At 39.4% G+C, this 12,527-nt stretch overlaps 1 non-coding gene across 1 annotated transcript; it reads left to right on the top strand.

Annotated features, from left to right (window-relative positions):
* The first annotated feature begins 3,291 nt into the window (after positions 1-3,291).
* Positions 3,292-3,397, top strand: LOC131252252 (small nucleolar RNA R71). The gene has a single exon (XR_009174286.1). It is a non-coding gene; the product is annotated as a small nucleolar RNA R71 (small nucleolar RNA).
* The last annotated feature ends 9,130 nt before the right edge of the window (positions 3,398-12,527 follow it).

Below are 12,527 nucleotides of genomic sequence, written 5' to 3'. Positions count from 1 at the left end.
TTGTGCACACACTTACACCACCCTCTAAGCTTTCTATAAGCTTATGCACGATAGATGCGTGCAGGTGTTTTTAGGTTGCAGCAGCGTTGAGCTTGGAGCGTGCAGTTGTATTCTGGAGCTTTGATTACGATTTATGTATTTCCCTTTCAGCATTGTATTCAAATGATTATATTAGTGGATATGTGATGATGATGTTGCCTTTATGATTTGGGTATACTTGTGGTTATGCTTATTACGAGATAAATGTACATTGACAAAAAAAAAAAAATCCTCCTTGTAGGATCCCAGGATCGGAATCTGGCGTGTGAACGCTAGGATCCGAGAATGGGGTACTACGGAGGCTGTCAGCACCAGATTCGGCAATCGGGGAATCCGATTTCTGGGTTTGGGGCGTGACAATACCGGAAATACTGTTCTACATGGGGTGCGATAGATATCCCTGGGTGAAAGTCCCTAAACCCTTATGGTACCAGGAGGTTGCTCCAACGTCTAGACCGAGTGGATGCATGAGCGCTGAGTGCCGATTACCAGACGGTTGCGCTTTCCACTATGTCGTGGTCGGTTGGAAGGGGGTGCGGCCTTACTCGCCCGAGAGTAGGGGGCAATGCTAGGCTGAGTCTGACTAGCTCGAGGAATGGGTCCGCTATTGACGAGCCGAGCCCGATATTGGCAGGCGGATAGTGAGGTCTTTTCCACTCACCTTATTGCGCGCGATGGGGCGGCAATCTGGCTTGGAGTGTACTAGACCCCGGTGATATTCCAGATTTGAGCCGTATTGACATGTGGACTTAGATGAGGATTTGTATGCTTGACTTGCATTTCGCATTGTATGGCCTTGGTATGGCCGACATCATTCTTTGCACCGCATGGCCTTGGTACGGCTAGTGGGATTCTTAGCATTCATCAGCATGTTCCGCATTACTCTGATACTGCATAGCTATATTACCACCTTGAGCATACACTTTCACCACCCTCTAAGCTTTCTATAAGCTTATGCACGACCGTTGCGTGCAGGTGACGTAGGATCGCAGCAGCGCTGAGGCTTAGGCGCGTAGCTGATCTTTTTGGAGCTTTTGGTCTATCATCATTGTATTTCCCTTATGCTCATTGTACTTGTAAAGTTTTTGATTATAGTGGAAATGTGATGGAGTTTTTGGTTGTTGTTTGTGGGTTATGCCTTTGGTTATGCTTATTATGAATCAAACTGAAGTTGAAAACCCTCCTTGTAGCATCCCAGGATCGGAACCTGGCGAATGGGCACTGGGAGCCGAGAATGGGGCTCTACGGAGGCTGTCGGCGCCGGATTCGGCGATCGGGAATTTTGTGAGCCCGGTCTCCGAGTTTGGGGCGTGACAAGCATCTCCTCCTGTTCTTCCTCCAGGTGGGAAGAAATCACCACCGGGTATGTTTCATCTTGACCTAAATAAACATATTTCAAATCAGAGGGCAAAGGTTTCAGGTAAAGCTTCTATGCTTTGAGGTTAGACGGTAAAGGCACTACATCAGTTTGGGGTAATTCTTCAAATTGTAACCTCCACAGTTAACTTTAAGCACCGGTACAGTATCAATCATGAGACTCATCTCCCTAATCGTGTCATCATCTAAATCATGAGAGTGGGCCAAACATGTCTCTAAATGGTCAGATCATAAAGTCAAAAGAGTTCTATCTTCCACGAAAGAATCGATTATGTTAATGTCGTGGGTAACGTCATCATCCTTTACCTGTTTATTCATATTGAAAAAGATATTGAACTCCAATGTTATATTTCTGAAAGATAAATTTATGACTCCATTTCTATAATTAATGATTGCATTTGATGCGATAAGGAATGGGCGACCAAGAATGACAGGGATTTGATTGCTCATATCCACGATAGGTTGAGTATCCAGAATGATAAAATCTACTAGATAGTAGAATTTGTCAACCTGGACCAACACATCCTCAATTATCCCTCTCAGTACACGAACTGAATGATCGACAAATTGTAATGTGGTCCGGGTGGATTTTAATTCACCAAGACCCAGTCGTTCGTAGACCGAGTAAGGAATCAGGTTTATGCTCGCTCCTAAGTTAAGAAGTGTTTGCTCAATCTGGTAGTTCCCACTTACACAAGCGATGGTTGGGCTACCGGGATCTTTATATTTTTGTGGAACATCTTATTTTAGGATGGCATTCACTTTTCTATTAAAAATATTTTCTTTTGAATGTTTTGTCGTCTTTTGGTCATACATAGATCTTTCAGAAATTTGGCATATGAAGGTATTTGTTTAACAACATCCAGTAGAGGAATGTTAACCTTCACTTATTTAAGAACCTCTAGAATGTCCTAAGAGTTAGAAAGAGGTTTTGGTGTAATCAACCCTTGGGGAAATGAAGCAATTGGTTTAATTTGAAGTTTCGGTTCTAACTCATGTGGAGCATTGCTAGGTCTATCAGTTCCATCTACTTCCATGTCCTTAGGCTTTTCAGCCCTTACCGGAATAGATTTTGTCAATTGTTTTCTCACTCCTAAGAGTGGTGATAAACTTAGCTTGCTCCATCTGATGTGAAGAGCTTGAGTCACTAATTACACATTGTGGCTTTGGGTTGGGGAGAGGTTGAGCTAGAAGCATCTCTTTCTCCCTAATTGTATTTTTTGTCTCAAGTCCTTGTATGACCTTGGTAAGGTCTTGAAAGGCTTGTAGCATACCCTAGTTAAAAAAGCTCTTAATTTTGAATAAGTTTCAGAACTGGGTCCTCTTGAGGTTTCCTTTAATCCAAGAATTGGTTAAAGATCCTTTGAGGAGTGGCAATTTGTCCATTCCTCCAACTGAAATTTAGATGATATCTCTAGCTGGAATTGTATGTATTTGAGGAGGTTCCTTTAAAAGACCTCTGGTAGTTTTTTTACAACATTCGATTGCTCGTTCAGAACTTCTTGAAAAGAAGGTATTGTTGGAGAATTTTCAGTTGTATGAACATTATAAGTAGAAATACTTTCCTTAGCCTTATCCTTCTTAAGTTCCATGGCATCGAGTTTCCTTATAAGGCTAGCCACTTTAGCATTTATATCATCTTCCTCTTTCAACAAGTAGATTCCACCCCTCTCCTTTGGTTGAGTAGGCTTAGATGTGGTGTTCGTTCTCGGGGAGATGTCCCATGATTATGTGTTTTCAGCAAGTTTGTCAAAATAATCCCACACATCATTAATATCTTTGTTCAAGAATTCCCCATTGCACATTGTCTCAACCATTTGGAGCATGAAAGATGTCAATCCATCATAGGAAAAACTTATAATGCGCCACATTTTGAAATCATGTTGTGGGCATAAACTGATAAGATCCTTGAACCACTCCCAACATTAGAGAATGTTTCATCTTCCTTTTAGGTGAAGTTCGTAATCGACTTTCTAAGGGTGTTCATTTTATGATATGGGAAAAAATTTCTTAATGAACTCCCTAGTCATGTCGTTCCATCTACCAATAGACCATGGACGTAGTGAGTGTAACCACGTCTTAGCGTTCTCTTTCAAGGAGAAGGGAAAGAGTTTCAGCTAGACCATGTCCTCAGACACATTAAGAAAATATAAAGTGGTTATAATCTCATCAAACTCTTTCATATGTAAATATAGATTTTCATATTCAAGTCCATAGAACTTTGAAAGGAGTTGGATCACTCCTGGCTTGATATCCATGTATCTTGTATTTTTTGAAAAAACTATACAGGAAGGTGTGATCACCCTCACCGGTTGTAAGAAATCTCATAGTGTACGAGGTGGGGGTGCATTCTGCACCTCATTTTTATCATTGATTTCCTCAACCGAAGGTTGAGGTGGATTTGCAGGTTCATTTGTAGGTTGATTTCTAGCCATCACTTCTATCAACTTTGAGGATCACTGGTGGTGTCTAATCCTGTGATAGATAGGCAACCCTTCGACCAATACTCTTTCACTTAAGCGACGTCGAGTGTTGTCACGAACCCACTTGGGCATGAACCACTCGAAGCCTTCAAGTAACTAAACCTAAACCTAAGAAAGAAAACTAGAGAAACTAAAACAAATAAGAGATCTAAAATAGGGAGAGAATTATATAGAAGTTACTAGATTGGAGATTGTTATGTTAGAATCCTACAAAACATAAAAGTAAGTTAGTATTTAAAAGAAAATCAGAGAAAATCCTAACATAGAAATAAAACAAAAACTCAATCCTAATCTTAACCTAATTCTAAAACTAATTAAATTCAGAAAAACGCAACCATTAGTCCCCGACAATTGCGTTAAAAACTTGTTCACAACCTTAAGTGTGGGGTCGCGATGTAGTAATAATCTCGGTGAGGCCGAGGTCGAATCTACAGGGACTAATCTTGTATGTTTCTGAAAGTAACTAGAACTAGAACTAGAAGATGATGTAAATCTAAAATAAAGTAAATAATTGTGATTAAGATGAAAACTATCAATTAAAAGGAACTAGGGTGCCATGGATCCACTTGTAGCTTCTCAAGATGCTACCTTGCTTGATTCTGAAAATCCAATTAGAATTGGAGTCCTATCCTATCCAATTGGAAAAGATAGATAATTGAATCTCTGAACCTCTCATGAACATAGTCTCAATGGATGAGAATTGTGAGGATTGGAAGTGATTTCATCATCCAACCATGCCTAGGAAACAATAGCAAACAACAGTATATACCAATCCCACAACCAATCATAGGAGAATTGTGAATAGGAAGGATTTCATCATCTAACCATGCCTAAGGGATGATGGTGAACAATGAGACTTACTAATTTCACAATCTCAAATCAGGAAAAGAAGATATTCAAAGCAATTACAGATCTATTGTAATTTGTCACAATAAACCATTAAAAACTAAAAATATTCCTTAAAAAAGAACTAGAATCCATAAGGTTCAATAAAAACATGAATCAAAGCAAAGAAAAGATTCCAATCACACTACAAGCTTCACCTCTTAGCCCTATCTAAGCGGTTTAGCCAACCATAGACATCATTGAACTAGAATCTCTTGAGAAAAGCATAAAAACAACTGAGGAAGAAGAAGAAAAAAAAACTCTCGAACGGGGGCTTCATCATTTTTCTCCACTCCTCAAACCCTAGAAGATGCTTAAGAACATCTTAGTGACTCCTATTTATTGTTGGGGAACTCCAACTTTCGCACTGAGTTGGAAAAGTCTGGAAATCACCTCAAATTTACGCAGTCCGTGCAAAATCTGCATAACCCTCGACTAGTCGTGGATAGTCTTCAACTGGTCGAGGGTCACCTTCTACTAGTTGAGGATCACGCGAATTTAAAAGTTCATGTTGTAAGAGTTCAAGCTGAAGGTTCTTCGACTAGTCGAAGCAGAGCTTAGACTGGTCGGAGGAGGGCTTAGACTAGTCGAAGCAGGCAAATTTTTAGGATTCCTTTTCTTCACTCCAAGTCTTCGATTCTCTTCATTCCTCACTTGGTTTTCATAGATCTCTGGCATGTGAATTCTTCATTTTTGGTCTTCTAAGATCCAACCTTTGGCTTGGTGATTCTTGAGCATTAAATCCATACTTTTAGCATTCTTTTCAATCCAAGCTCTCAGATTCACCTTGCAACACAAACATGCATAAAATAGACCATTAAGCATTATCATGTTCATAAAACTAAGATATAACTTAGGGAAAATAAGCAATATTTGACACTCAACACCACACCCTACCGCAACTAGAAGTCGGTCCAAGTATCTTTGACACGATGAATTTTGCAAAGAGAGGGTAGCTCATTCCTTCTCGTAATAGACGATCATCCGTTGGGATGAGACGTGGGCCACCATCATCATCCTTATGGATGATCCAAACCATTCATTACAATCGGAGGAAAAAATCGACTGGACCTTAGGCTTCTTTGAACACTATCCAGACTTCCACGTGCGAACGCAGTCTGTCGCAAATCACCAAGCTGCGATAGACCAGTGAATTGTTGATCCAAGTGGGCCACCATTTCAACAAATCTGGGTAATCTAAATCGTTTATCAAGCCTGGATCTCGACCCCAACCAAGAACATAAGATCCGTGAGGACACATGCAAACAGTTGCACACGTAATCGATTCTTGTTAAAACCTTCAGGCTGGAAGGAAAATGACTGCACCATGATCAGCCGCTTGACCCATCATGCAATCAAGGCCATTCAAGACCATCCTTAGGGGATTGCGACCACGTCCATGGAGGATGTTTGGAAAGACGCCCCCACATGGGTCGTTGGCCGATCTATTTTCTTCAGATGTAATTCGCTATCGACTCCCCTATGTAGAAAATAGGGGTTGCGTAAGTCACAGCCAATCACGTTGCGGAAACATGACTGGTAATGGTTATGCACGGGAGTTATGAGAGTTTTCATGCCTATAAAAGGCCTTCCACCCCACCATCTTGAGGATATAGCAAATGAGAGAGAGAAAGAGCGGAAGAAACATGAGAGAGAAAGAGAAACTCCAGCTGAGCGGCAGTAGGGAGAGAAGGGTTTTGTTCGTCCAGGCTTGCAGCCTTCCAGCAAGGAGAGAAGAGCAAGAAAAGAAAAGAAAAGAAAGAAGTAAAGAAAGAAACAAAAAGAGGAAAGAAAAGAAAGGAAGAGAAAGGAAAGGAAAGGAGAGGGAGACCAGTAACACCCAACGTCCATTAATCAGCAAATCTGCTGATTTACCAAGGTAAGCCATGCCCAATCTTCTCTTCTCTACCCCTTCTTCTCTTTCTTTCCATATCTTGATTAGACCAGCTAGCTCAAAACGAAACTAACTATTTAAAAGTGGTTAAACACTAGATTAAGGGTTTAATTCTTCGACGCATACCCACCTTCAAGGAGGAAATAACACTAGAGGTGAGATTTTTATCCTTTAAGCTTACTTTGATTTAATTGATGTGAATTATCCTGCCTTTTCATGTTTACATATTATTGAAGAGTTATCCTTTCAATTGATTGATTTATTATCATCTTTTATTTACCTTTGAGAACTATGATATTTTGTGTGATCTTCATGAATTTACGTGAGGCAATGGATACAAGCCTTGTCCTTGCCTTTATCAATTTATTGAGTTAGTCCTTGCTACTCTTCTCTTTATTGAGTTGGCCATTGCCACTTCTCTATTTATTGAGTTGGCGATTTTCGCTCTTCTTGTTATTGGGTTGGCCATTGCCACTCTCCTATTTGTTGAGTTAGCCATTGCTACTCTCCTCTTTATTAAGTTGGCCATTGTCACTCTCCTCTATATTAAGTTAGTTATTGCTACTCTCCTCTTTTAAAGCCTTATGTTATTTATCTTAAGGCATGGGCATGTGTCTTGATATACCAGAACCCCTGTGATTCAGTTTATATTCTCTATAAGTGTAAGTGATGTGTTAAGATGTATCACAACTAGTGATTCAACTATTTTACCATGGACATAATGCGCTTTGGGTAGAGACCCTCTTGGTCGTCATGTAATTCCATGGGTTTTTGGGTAGTGGTGCACATATCGATGTTTGTAATTTACAAATGCAACGTCACATCACTTCTGGGATTAGATGTTGTAAATAGTCACTCCATGAATAAATCATGTCACGTAATTCATCCAACTCATATGTTTTGTGCCTTGGGGTGTTCACGTAAATCTATGGTGGCATTGGCCATGCCGGCGAATATCCGTAGTTATGGGATGCTAGTCGAGTTAGATTTTATATGAATTATATTTCACAATGTAATGATTATTACGTATAATGAGCCGCACATACTTTGCTGGGCATGCAACTCATGTAGGTTGTTTACGCATACTGATACCATTCGTAGTAGTAGAGTACATGACGTATGAAAACCCTTCTATTACTTTTATCAATCTCTTGAATTATTGTTAATCTTAAAGGATAACCATCACTATGAGTATGGCGTTGACCCTCTCCAACCATACAGACAAGTGACGTACAGATTGAAGACCTAGAAGACAATCTCTCTATGGAAGAATTATACTAAAAGAATAAGAAGATAGTTGTATGACTCAGTTTCATACTTCCACTGCAAACTTTGATATTGTAATAAGCTCTCATTGAATGAGCATTTAATTATTTACTAAACTCTTTTACCCTGAAGAAATAATCAATACAGTCGAATTTATTCTTGTGAATGTTACCTTCATGAATGTATCTAGTTGTGATCTGAATGAAAAACAAATAAGGTGTGATTTTTTTTAAAAGCATCAAATTTATAAATTATTAACACCTGGTTTTCTCGGGCACGAGTACAAACTCTAGCCATAAAAATTTAGGATGTTACACTTCATCGCCATCAATCTATCATCAGTAGTAAACCTTCTGAGCAGATGAACAGAGACGGACTTATGTGCACTGCAAGTTGGGTGCAAAAGGAACCGTAAATCTTGAAAGGTACTTTGTCTGCAAGGGGATTAAAGCAAAGGATAGGCGGTGTCCATCTAATGAGGTTCCTCAATCCCTCTTATAACCCTCATACTCTGTTTCCAAATCATTTTTACAAGATACTTCAACAATAATTCTGAGATCACGATTCTCTTTGGGGCAACGAGGAATTTAGAACGCGAGCTTTTTTATCCTCTCATTCTTATTATTCTGAGTAGCGAAGACGATTTTGGCACAGTATCCTACAACCCTAGTAAAAATCGGCCTATACAATGCTATAGAGGTCACATCCGAATATTTCTGCAAGGACACTATGATGCTCAAAGGCCTCCTCAACTATTGGTGTCCAGTCACCAATTCCTTCCATCTCCCGGCTAGTGAAGTTAGTGTCACACTATGAGATCTCCAGTGAATAGCTGGTCTTCCACTGACAGGACGATTCTTCGATGAATTCGTACCTACAAACAAAGAACTTCCATATGTCTCTTCTCCCGATCGAGAGGCTTCTATCACAAAAACGACTACTAAACTTTTCAAAGAAATGTCTAAGTTTTCAGACATCTATAAAATTTCTCCTCTTCAATGGCTCGCTCACTTCTCTAGGGGCCTTCGGTAAACCTCATTTAAACTTTTAATCGATCATTTTTTGTTTATATATATATATATATATATATATATATATATCTTATATTCTTATCATCTTCATTTTACCTTTACAGCTTTCAAAACTATTAATCCAAAGATCTGATGAACTTGCGTCAAAGGATGAGAGATCACCCTGAATATAGTAAACATGGATAACTTGCGGCTTTCTTAACTTATTGGCTCAGCATAATCATCCTTCCAAGTTCAAAGTGGGATGACATTATATGACCCACGGTGTTTAGAGTCATTGGAGCTATGGTGGAAGGCGAAAAATATTCACTAGCTCCATCTGTTCTCTACTCTATCTATAAGGCCCTTGGAGAAGTGGCAACTAACATAAAGAGTCCTGCTGTTGGAGCATCCTCAACTTATGCCCCCTGGCATTACCTCACTGAATGGTTGGGTGTTTATTTCCCATGGACTTTCGACGCTCCTAAGAAAGCATATGTCAATCCTTCACGTCTTCCTCTCTGATTCTTCCAAAAGAGAGCGATGATTAAGAGGACATATGAGTAGGTGATTAACAAGATACTGGTGACCAACAATATCGACTTTTTCTAATTTTGTTTACCAAAGATATAGATATGGTGGATAATAAGTCCCTCTCTTCAGGCAAGCTAGCCTTTGGTAAGAGACCTATTATCCGAGTAGATTCGCTCGATAATTCAGCTATGATCAGATAGTTCTCGAAGACTGTGGCGTCGTAACTCAAAGAATGAGAAGTTATGGTGTAGGTCCATACAACTGGGCCTTGATCTGGAAGCTGCTACTAGCTGGTCACATTGATTCCAACTTCATAATACTCAGCTGCAACCATCTGGTTCAAACATCTTATGGCTAGTCGAGGTGGTGGTCGCATCAGTTCTATTTGGTTCACAAGTGCCTCCCGGTGGATCATCCAGTATGGATTCCTCCTTCGAAAGTAAAAGGGTGGAAGTTTGATCATGGAATTAGATATATAGTCAAGAAAGACCATGCCCCCTTTCTGGTCAACTATGCCGGAGAATATCACTAGAGGAGCCTATCCGCGAAGTAAAACCTGTGAATACTCTAGAAGGTTTGATTGCCTACGGAATCCTCATGGATTTCGAAAAGTCATCTCAAATGTATTCCATTGAAGTTGTTGATGATGTTACTGACATTGCTGCTGAAACATCTCCCTTGCCAACTATCGTTTCACCTTCTCCTATTAAGGAGGTGAATAAGAATGTTCAAGATGATACTGTTCCCCTTCATCACCCATTCCTCACCCAGTTCGTCTAAGTCTTTCTCCCCCAATGACTTGATCTCGAGCACATTCTCAAACTCCCCTATTTCAATAAGGGACTACTTCTCCAGTCCCTCCAGTTTCAGAGGGGCAAAAGGCGGTTGGTAAAGTAAGTTCTTCTGAAATGGAGAAATAAATAGTTACCAAAGAACTGGAATCAGATACTTTATCTTTAGGGGAGGAAGAAACAGAAACATCGTCTACTGGCAGTAGTTCTTCTACTGAAGACGACATGGAAGAAGGTGAAGTGAATATTGATGAGGAGGATAATATAGAAGAAGGTGAGGTAAACATTGGCGAGGGGGTTAATATCATTATTAAAGATATTACGGTTGATGAAAAGCCATAGTCAATTGTTCGGCCAAGTATTTGACCAGTCATCCAATTCGATGCCCATTCTAATATCCTAATTCTTTTGACAATTCTAACAGAGCTTGAAGAGGTGGAAGAGCCCGTGGACTATAGAGAATACGGCTATTCACCTAGTGAGAAATTTTACATGTCTCTTAGTTGTAATTGCTCTCCCCTTCCTCCTGAGATATTTTTTTCTCCCAGAAGTCAATACTTTTTCTGCGTCGAGTGTTCTCATTGCAACTGACATCGTGAACAAAAATCTGACTGAAGCTTTTTCCGTGGAAGCACAATCTGGTTAGGCAAAAACTACTTTAGCTCCCCTTATTCGTCCAAGGGTTGTAGCTGACGAGATAATTTTTCCTACAAAACCAACTGATGCAATTACTTTGACTACCATTGATTCTAGTACTGAGGCGAGGGTTCCATCTTTTGCTGACATGATGAAGAATGCCCTTGGTCCCTCGTCTCTTGCTGAAGAAACACAACCTCTAGTTGTACCTGCTTCTGTTGTTATTGTTCCAACTACAGGTATATTTATTTTAATGCATTTTATTTTATATATGCACCCTTGTAAGTTTTGTTCTAATTCACGTTTCTCTTTTTCTTTGCATCATAGTTAACCCTACTTCGAGTGGTTCTATAAGTTCAAATTCGGTTGCCACTGTTTTGGATATGCTATCTCTGGAAAATGTTCCTCCCTATGCATTAGTCCTAATAAAAGGTGCTTTGTCAACGGCTATATGTATGTTCAAGGACCCTGATCAGTGGTCAGATTTGGATATTGCAGTGGGAGCTTTGGAAAACACTGCAAGAATGGCAAAAATTAACATATCTCCACTACTCGATTCTCTTTTGCAATTCCATAATTCGGTGAATAATTTGGAATCAGCACAAATTATAGTTATTGCTCCAAAAATTTTGGAACACCTAAGAGAATTAACGTCTTTTAGAAAGAAAATCTCTCAGATTGCTACTGTTATATTAGGCTATAGTATTGAATATCAATCTCTTCAAGATACACTGAAAGCTTCATATCAAAATAGGATAGTCATCAAAAATCAAATTGTCCTCTTGAAGGAGAAAATCGCTCAGATTGAAGTCAGAGAACAAGAAGAAGAGCTGAATGTGAGCAAGATCAGAGAAGAAATGGAAGTCAATACTCGCATTGCTGATCTTAAAAAATCCGAAATGACCAAAGATGAAGAAATTGTCGCTTCTTTAGAGAAAGAATTAGTTGATGTTCTTGATCAGGCCAAGGTCATTCTTTAAGCGAAGTTGACGAATGCTACAGCGCAAGTTCAATTGAGAGAAAACTTGCAGAGATATGTAGCAACTTTAGGCACATCAGAAGACTTATAGAGTTTATTTGCATAAAATTGCACCTTTTATTGTAAAGTTTGACATGCTATGAATGGATTTTGACATTTCACTAAGTCTTGGTATTTCAGTGAATTTTGCTATTTCATTGAGTCTTAATATTTCAATGAATTTTGCTATTTCACTATAACATGATCAACATACTTTGGGAATTTTACGAGTGCAGAAAATGACCAAATATATGCTCGTATCATATTCACTTTACAAATATTTTTATTCATGCTTTGATAAGGCATACAATTTCATATGATAGAATAACATCATGTTTCATTATTAGTGATGTTACCTATATGGTATTCATTTCAATGGGAAGAACTATCTTCAATTTCAGTTAGCTCACACAGTTTAGGCTCTTGTGCAGTTAGAGCACGCACAATTTAAACTCTTGAGTAGTTGGAGCCAAGGGTTTTATGTGGATGGCCTCTATAATTCTTATGAGTTCACTGAACCACCGCAGTCAGGGAGTTCACAAACTGCGATCCATCAGAGGGGCCTAGTGAAACTACTGGAGCAGTGAACTCGGC

Source organism: Magnolia sinica, chromosome 7 (genome assembly GCF_029962835.1).
Source record: "Magnolia sinica isolate HGM2019 chromosome 7, MsV1, whole genome shotgun sequence".
Taxonomy (NCBI): Eukaryota; Viridiplantae; Streptophyta; class Magnoliopsida; order Magnoliales; family Magnoliaceae; genus Magnolia; species Magnolia sinica.
The sequence above is the reverse complement of the archived record's forward strand: the minus strand, read 5'-3'. Positions and strand labels throughout refer to the sequence as shown.